General features: G+C 41.0%; 1 pseudogene; it reads right to left on the bottom strand.

Annotated features, from left to right (window-relative positions):
* Positions 1-6295: 6295 nt before the first annotated feature.
* LOC114610664 lies at positions 6296-8476 on the bottom strand (annotated as a pseudogene).
* Between the last annotated feature and the right edge of the window lie 217 nt (positions 8477-8693).

Below are 8693 nucleotides of genomic sequence, written 5' to 3'. Positions count from 1 at the left end.
AAAAATGTCCATTCTGATTTTCATAACAAACACTTCAGAGTTTTATCACCCACCTGTGCACCTCCAAGTGCTTTTTGAAAAATCTCTTTAACATTCTTTAAGGCCTTTATGGTTTTTCAGCTTCCTTTTAATCTACAGTTTTGAAAAGTTATTTCTTGTAGTGACAAGTGCTATACAGTAGGTTCCATTGCCACTCCATTATGCAGATGATGACATTGGGGTTTCTCAAGGCCAATAAGAAGTGGTGTTCAAGACTATAGAAGTATATAAGAACTCTGAGATACAAGTCATATGCAGAAAAAAGCTACCTATATACACCCAGATTGGAGAATGCCCACATTTGTAGATAGGAGAAGAAAGACAGTGTTTGAGTCTAAGAGGAGACAGACCATAGTATGTGAGACCAGGACAAAGTGGCATCATCTATTAAAGCATGGATATATTTTTACTTAACTTTCTTTATTTTGTTGGCATATCATATTTGTATTTACTGTGGGGTACACTTTGAGGATAATTCAATAGTAAGTACATTATGTAATCATGAGGCTCAAGTAACTAGCAGTTCTGTGTCCTCAAGAGTTATCATTTCCATGTGATGAGAATCTTCAAATCTTTACTCAGTTATTTTGAAATACGTATCTATTTTTGAGGATTATGGCACGGTGGTGTGCTAGAGGACACCGGATCCTTAACTCCCCAATAGCATTTCGGTACCCGCCTCTACTCTGCTGCTATCCTTTCTAAGAGCTGCTGAACTCTTTTCTACTCTTTACCTCTCTGACACCAAAGTTTTAACTTCTGGGTTAATTACTTAATATAATGTCCTCATTATATCCATGACTCAATAAATTATAGGACTTTACCTTGTTTTGACTGACTAATATTCCATCAGCCATATAATCAAATATACCTTCCTTTCACCTACTTCAGTTCCTCCTCCATCCCTCCTACCAGTTTTCCCTTTCAACTTCATGTACTCTTTTTAAAAACTCACCAAATTCACTTAGAGCTGCCAGTAGGTTTGTAGGACCTATTGGAGTATGGACAGACTCTCAGTGGTTAAGTCCCTGAAATACCTGACTCTCCCTTCCCTAGCAGCCATCAGTTGCCAATAGTTGCTGAGCAAGGGATGGACTTCATGAGCCCTTCCCCCATCCATGCTGGGCGTTGGCTTGCATTGGTCTTGTGTAGTAGCTAAGGTCACTGTGAGTTCATGTGCACAGCAACCTTGTCATGTCTGGTAAATACTGTTTTCTTAGGCAAACACCCACTCCTTCTGGCTCTTAAAATCTTCCCAACCCCTTTTCCCTGAGATCCCTGAGACTTGAGCAGAAGGGATATAATATACATGTCCCGTTCAGTGATGAACACTCCTCAGTCTCTTAATTCTCTGCACATTGACTAGTCATGGGTCTCTGTATTGATCATCATCTACTGCAAAAAGAAGTTCTCTGATGACAGTTGAGAAATGCGCTAATTCATAGGTAATAAAGATAAGAATTTATGGGGAAATTTAATATTGTATTCACTGAGCAGAATCATAGTAGTGTAAAAAGGAAGCTACAGTTGTTTGAATAAGTTTGGCCCTCATATACTCATGTGTTTGAATACTTGGTCCACAGGGAATGACACTATCAGGAAGTGAATGTGTCACTGTTGGGATGAGCCTTGAGATCCTATGCTTAAGTTCCACTCAGGGCAGAAGAGCCAGTCTGCTTCTAGCTTCTTTTTGATGAAGAAGTAGAATTCTTGGCTCCTCCAGCACCATGTCTGCCTGCACGCTGCCATGCTTCCTACCATGATGGTAATAGACGTAACCTTTGATCTGTAAGCCAGCCCCAATTAAATGTTTTCTTTTATAAGAGTTGTCTTGATTATGATGTCTCTTCACAGCAATGAAAACTCTAACTAAGACAGAACCAAACTGAAGCAATTTAGAATAAAACTTCCATTTTGAATAGGGGTTAAACAAAATTTAAGTTCCCAAAACCTCCCTGGATAAATAATGTCCTGGTTGGCAAGTTGACATATGAATGCTAGGCAAGTCATCCTATCACAGTTGAGCAAACCAACCAATGAGAACAGGATGAGTGTGCCACTAAGAAATGTTCCTAGGAAAGTCCCCACCCCTGAATCTTGACTGGGTAGGAAATGTGACTGAAACTTGGCACAGATGATTGTGGCTTTGGTGGTTTTGTGCTTAAAAGCTCTATAGCATTCTGACTAGGGGTCACAGCTCAGCTCCTGAGTGTGTTCTGCATTCCTGATTGATCAGCTTAATTACAACGTTCTTTCTGCATTGACTTGCTGTTTGAGTTGTGTTGGATCCAGCAGGACCCAATAACAGTAATAGGGTCTCCTCTAGCACCTCCAAGGTAGTCACCCAGGAATTTTTTTATCTAGTTTACAGTATTGTCTTATGGAGTGGGATTTCAAGTCCTAAAGATTATATACTTCTTAAAGTTCAACATTTACAGTTTATTTACATCTGTCCTAAGATCCAGTAGGTTAACAGTATTCTCAAATCATAATATTTTGGGGGAAATCCTTCTTTTTTATGTATTTATTATTTTTTATTTCGACCTTTACTTCTATTTTATTTCTTTGGTTTCTAGAATTTTACCAGAAATTAGCTAAAACTTTTAGAGGTAAATTTGTATGACAAAGAGTATTAGCATTTGCTCCAAGATCAGATAAATTGACTTTGGGGGAGCGCTGGTTAGTTGTTGCCTGAAATTCATCGTTGTTCATGCCAACACATAATTATAGAGTTATATAATTAATGCCAGAAAGCCTTCTAGGCTTGAAGGTTTTGCATGTAACAATGCAAAAAGATTCTTGTTCCTTTCTAGCTATTGTATAGTGAAGACACATGACAAAATTACAAGCACACACAACAGGATAAACTCAGAAGGAAGCTCTAACAGAAGAAAATAAGAAAGGTTGTAACTGAATGGGATGGAGGTTATTTTAGGGATGTAACCACGGAAAGCATCTTAAAGGAAGTGATGTGGGAGTTAAGGCCCAGTGACAGGAAGTAACCATGGATCAAGCCAAAACCAACCAACCAAACAAACAAACAAAAACAAAACAAACAAAACAAAAAAACAGGAAAATTCAGAGAGATTCATTGGCAGGTGCAAAGGCCCTGAGGTGAGGGAAGAGATCTGCTCCATGAACAAAAGGTTTAACATGGTGGAGATAGGCTGAACAGTTCAGATGGATGTCACCAAGGGAAGGGTGTATGCTTGCCTCACTGTATCTATTTAATTGATAAGGAACGGACAGCTTTCCTTTTGATGGAAGCTCAGAATTCTCAAAACTCAGAATTCTTCAAAGAGTGTGTTATAGTTTAAAATTAAGGTTTTTTTTTAATTTTTATTGCTAAACATAATGGAAATTTTCAAGTATACTCTTTTGGTTTCTTCAGAAAAATTAATGCTGTTCTGTCATGAGGTTATGGTGAAAAATATAGTGAGGTGACTGTGACAACACCTGGCCCAGGGGACTTGCATTCTACACTGGGTGTACAAGCAACTGAACACATAGCCCACACAGAGACAGCCCTTGCTTTCCTGAAGGCATGTGAGGTGACTCAGCATTTTACAGCTTGAAGTAGCAGCTTATTTGACAGGCCATTTCTCTGAGACAAATGCTCATTTCTTTGGTATGCTGGCTATAGTTCTTAATCACTCTTATCAGGGGAAGAACAACAGATAAACCCAGACTATGGATTAACCAGCTTGGACATTTTAAAATGTCTAAATTGTAAGAAACAAGACAGGATTTAATCTGATGCTAGTTTGGATCTTAAATGATTTCTCAAAGTCTATGAGTTAAATGGTTGGTCACAATGGCACTCTTAGGAGGATATGGAACCTTTAAAACGCCAAGCTTAGTGTTATTTCTTTTAAGTTGTCCAGGTTGTGTTCCAGAGGGGGATTATAAGATACCAGACACACTTTTATTGTCTTTTTTTGGTAGTTGGCCATGAAGAGGTGACAGGTTTTGTTCTTCCATATGTTCCTGCTGTCTCATATCCCTGAACGATAGGGATCAGGACTGAAGACTGGAAAAACAATTGACCAAAAGAAAACCTTATCCTCGGGAAGTTGATTGTCTCAGGCATCTAGAAGGATGATTTATCCTCTGGAATAGTAAGACACACTATTTTCTGGTTGGAAGAAAAGTGTCTACTCCTCCTTTTGCTCACCTCCTCTAAAATTTTGTCCTGCCTCCTCTACTCAGATACCAAATTCAGTTCTGCTGATCTGACTAAAACAGCTTAGGTAGGTACCATCTAGGCCTCTAGAGAGATGGAAAGGAAGATCATCTTATTGCCAGTGTCCCAATTTGTTGTCTAGACATCCCCAATCCCACTGTTGCCACTTAGGGATAGAAGGATGTGGCAAGCCACTTCACATTTTTGAGCAATCCATGTCTCCACAGGTGTGATGATTAAACTCAGTTATCAACTCAATTGAATCTGGAATCAATGTGGCAGTTTGACTAGGAATGGCCCCAATAGACTTGTGTGTTCGAATGCTTAGCCAATAGGCATTGTTAGGAGGTGTGGCCTTATTGGAGGCAGTGTGTCACCATGGTAGCAGGCTTTACAGCCAATGTGGCTCAGAGTCCTCTTCTGCTGCCTATGGATCAAGATGCAGAACTCTCAGCTCCTTCTCTATCACTGTGTCTGCTTGGATGCTGCCTGCTTCCTATCATAATGATAATGAACTAAACTTCTGAAACTATAAGCCAGCCCCAATTAATTTTTTTAAATAAGAGTTGTCATGGTCATGGTGTTCCTTCACCACAATAAAATCCTAAGTAAGACAACCTATAGAGCCAAATTTCTGGGTAGGTCTGTGAGGACATTCAAAAAAGGCTTTACTGAGGTCAGAAGACTCTCCTATTGTGTGGCCAGCATCTTTCTGAGATGGCCCAGACATAAAGCAGTCTCTAGATAAAGAAATACTGCTTTCTTGCTCAGTTTCATTTCTTTCTGATGAGCAAATCTACACTATTGGAATTGTTGCTGCTGCTGCTGGGCTGCCATCTTTTGCTGATACTGGAACCCAGCTTCTTTGGTGTTCCAATGTTCTTACCCATTTCTAGTGTGCAGAAGACAATTGCTGGCCTACTTAGCCTCTATTCTGTAAGCCAGTCTTATAAATCTTATATTGTATGGACGAGTATGTGTGTGTGTGTGTGTGTGTGTGTGTGTGTGTGTGTATCTGTGTGTGTCTGTGTGTCTGTGTCTATGTATTCATTCTATTGGGTCTATCCTTCTAGATAATCTAGTAATTATAGGTTTTTCACTTCTTTGGCATAATCCCATTTTCCTTTCAGTTGTTGTCTTTTCTGCTTCATTTTAGAGGCTTGAAACAACAGAAGTTTATTTGGCCCTTAATTCTAAATGCTGGGAAGTTCAAGACTATAGCCTCAGCATTTAGTTAAGATATTCCTTGTTGCATTATAGCACAGTAGACAGGCAAGTATGGGCACTCCAGAGAAAGAAAAAACAGACCTTAGTTTACCCTTCTTGTCAGAAACTTCATTAACCAGATCACTTTTCTGAAAATAGCAACAACCCATCTATGAGGGCAGAGCCCTCCTTGAAGTAATTGCCTCCTTTGTCTTCGTGTGGGAATTGAAATGGGACCCTTTACACGCTAGGCAAGTGCTCTATGTCTCCATCTTTTGATGATTTCCTACAAGTCCTACCTTTTAATAAATCATAATGACAATATGAACTTAGATATAAGTTCTAGAGGGGACATTCAAACCATACCTTCTTGTTGTTTTAACTTTCATGGCTTTTTTTGTTTTAAAATATTTTCTTTTAATGAATTACAAACTAAATTACAAATAATATTAACAGAACACTGGAGGACAAGGGGTGGGAGAAGAAAGTCATAAAAGAAATATTTTCTTTAAACAATTACAAAATCCCAAAGTGCACATGGCAACAAATCAATCCACACTGACAAAAGACAAAAGAAAAAAGAAACAAACAAACAAAAAAAACCACTAAAATATCCAAACTACTCTAACTTGAAATATAAATATAATTGTTCACTCTTTTATAGAAAATTTCCCCCAATGACCTAACCAGGTCAAAGCCTTAAAAAAAATCAGCATTCTCAAAATGACTCCACCCGTCTTGCTTCCACTCCTACGGAGTGAGGGGTGACTCTCAGAGGAGGATGGTAATAAGGCCCTCCAACAACTGAAGAACTGAACTTCCAAAAGGAGGGCTAGGAATCTGGTTCACTGGTGGTACATTTGCTTAGTGAGGGCAAGCAAGGTCCTGGGTTCAGCCATCAGCACCAGAAAACAGTAAAATTGCTAAAAAGAGAAATTCAAGTGTCTTTCACCTTGCCCTGTGAACCACCCTGGACAGACAGACCAGAGTGAAGTGCAAGCCCTGTGCCCTCCTGGCTCTTCTTGCCTGGGGAAGGTAGACAGGGCACTGGAGGCAATCATTTCTTCTGCTTCTCCAACTGGGCTTGATTGCTAGGTGAGGCCAAACGCTAAAACTAAGGTACAAACGGTTTAGGTCTATTTTTAATCTAATTCATTAAAATGGACCGCTCTTGCTTGGTTCTGAACTGTCCCAACTTAGGCTTCTGCTCATTAGTTCACAAAACAGTGGCAGCAGGAGTCTGGGGTTGTTCCCCTCAACATGGTAATTATAACATAGTCTTTTAAGGTTGGGATGGCAAAACCTGACACAGGGGAGAACTGTTGGTTTTACTTTGAATGTCAATCCTTAGTAATGACTGAGAAGAGGGATAGAAGCTGGTGGAAGCTGGGTTAAGTGCATCTAATGCCAAAACTTTCCCCCTTTTCACCTAATCCTTCCCTGCACCTCTGAATCTCCAGAACTGGCTGGCCAAGAGAAAAGGCGAGTGCTAAGATAGCCAGAAAACAGCAGAAGGCTGACCTGTGTCCAAAAGGTCCAGGGTCAGGTCAGACCACAGGTGAAGAGGGCTTTGGGAAGGACATCAGAGTCGAAGGTGGGGCACTGGCTTAGTCACATCCTGGAAGAAAGGGTGAGCCAGGGCTGCTTTGGCTGAAATCCGCTTGTTGGGGTCATAGTGCAGCATTTGCGATAATACGCTCCGTCCATCTTCATCCAGGGGAGGCACAACTTTGCTAAAATCTTGCCGAGCCCACTTGGGGAAACTTGGCTTATAGTCAGGCATAGAAGTAACTCCTGGCCAAACCACCTCATCGGGGGTCCTCAGAGTCCGAAAGATCCGGAAGAGTTGGTCAATCTCAGAATCTCCAGGGACTAGGGCCTGGCGGGTCACTATTTCAGCAAAGATGCAGCCCAGGCTCCAGATGTCCATGACTGTGGAGTAGTACTTACAGCCCAGAAGAACTTCAGGTGCTTGGTACCACAGGGTCACCACCTCATGAGTGTAAGTTCGGACAGGGACTCCAAAGGTTCTTGCTAGTCCAAAGTCGGACAGTTTGATGGATCCCTCTTCATTGATAAGCAGCTTCTGGGGCTTAAGGTCTCGGTGCAGGACACGATGAGAATGGCAGAATGCCAGGCCCTGGAGCAGCTGGAACAGATAGCTCTTAATGAGGGGAAGAGGTATCCCGGTGAGAGCAGAGCCATCCATAAATTTCTTGAGGTCCTGGTACAGAAATTCAAAAACCAGATACAGCTTATTTTCTATGTGGATGACATCCAGCAGCTTGACGATATTAGGATGATTAAGTTCCTTAAGGAGAGAGATCTCTCAGATGGCAGTACTGGGTACACCTTCAGTGTCGAGCCGGATTTTCTTAAGCGCCACAACTTCTCCCATCAACTTGTTTTTGGCTTTGTACACCACTCCGTACGTGTCCTCTCCAATCTTCTCCACCTTTTGGAAGTTCTCTATGGAGTGCTAGTGAGGAGGCTCAGTCCCCCGGGAGCCGGGCCCGGAACCCTGACGAAAGCGGGTCCGACACTCGGAGCGGAGGACCTGGGGGCCCCGGAGAGCACAGCAGTCCCAGCTCGGAATGGAACGCAAGCTTTCATGGCTTTTTAAATTAACAATCGTTGTCACTTAGCAACATATTCTGGGAAATGTAGTATTATGTGATTTTATCATGATGAAATCCCAGAGTATACTGAGATAAACCAATTACGCACCCAGACACCAAGTAGGTAGATACATGGTACGCTCTATGGCTCCTGGGCCGGGATGAACTTAGCAACTCAAGGCCAGTCCTAGCACAAGGAGCAAGAAAACAGTCAAGAGGTCCATTAAACAATAGATGGGTTTGTTGTATGTATAACAAGGCACATTATTTTATTGTAAAAATTTTAGTAACTGGAATGAATATAATCCTAAAATAATGATAAGCACAGTATAGCATGATTTATGAAGTGATAACATATTCATTTATACTCAGCCTCAAATAATATACACCAAATGGATGGTATGTGATGTACTTTTTCATAATTGGCCATGTGCAGTAAGTTTTACACCAGCATCACCATAAAGACAAAAGTAACAAGCTGTGCTTAACTATTACAATAGCTATCACACCATGGATGATGTGACATTTTTAACTCTACAATAGTCTTAGGATACTGTTGTAACATATGCGGTGCATTCCTAACCAGAACACCCTTTTGTGGCATATGTGTGTTTCATTTATGTGTGTTGTGTGTGTATGTGTGTGTT

Source organism: Grammomys surdaster, unplaced genomic scaffold (assembly GCF_004785775.1).
Source record: "Grammomys surdaster isolate TR1022 unplaced genomic scaffold, NIH_TR_1.0 129, whole genome shotgun sequence".
Lineage (NCBI taxonomy): Eukaryota > Metazoa > Chordata > Mammalia > Rodentia > Muridae > Grammomys > Grammomys surdaster.
This window is presented reverse-complemented; position numbering and strand designations above follow the sequence as displayed.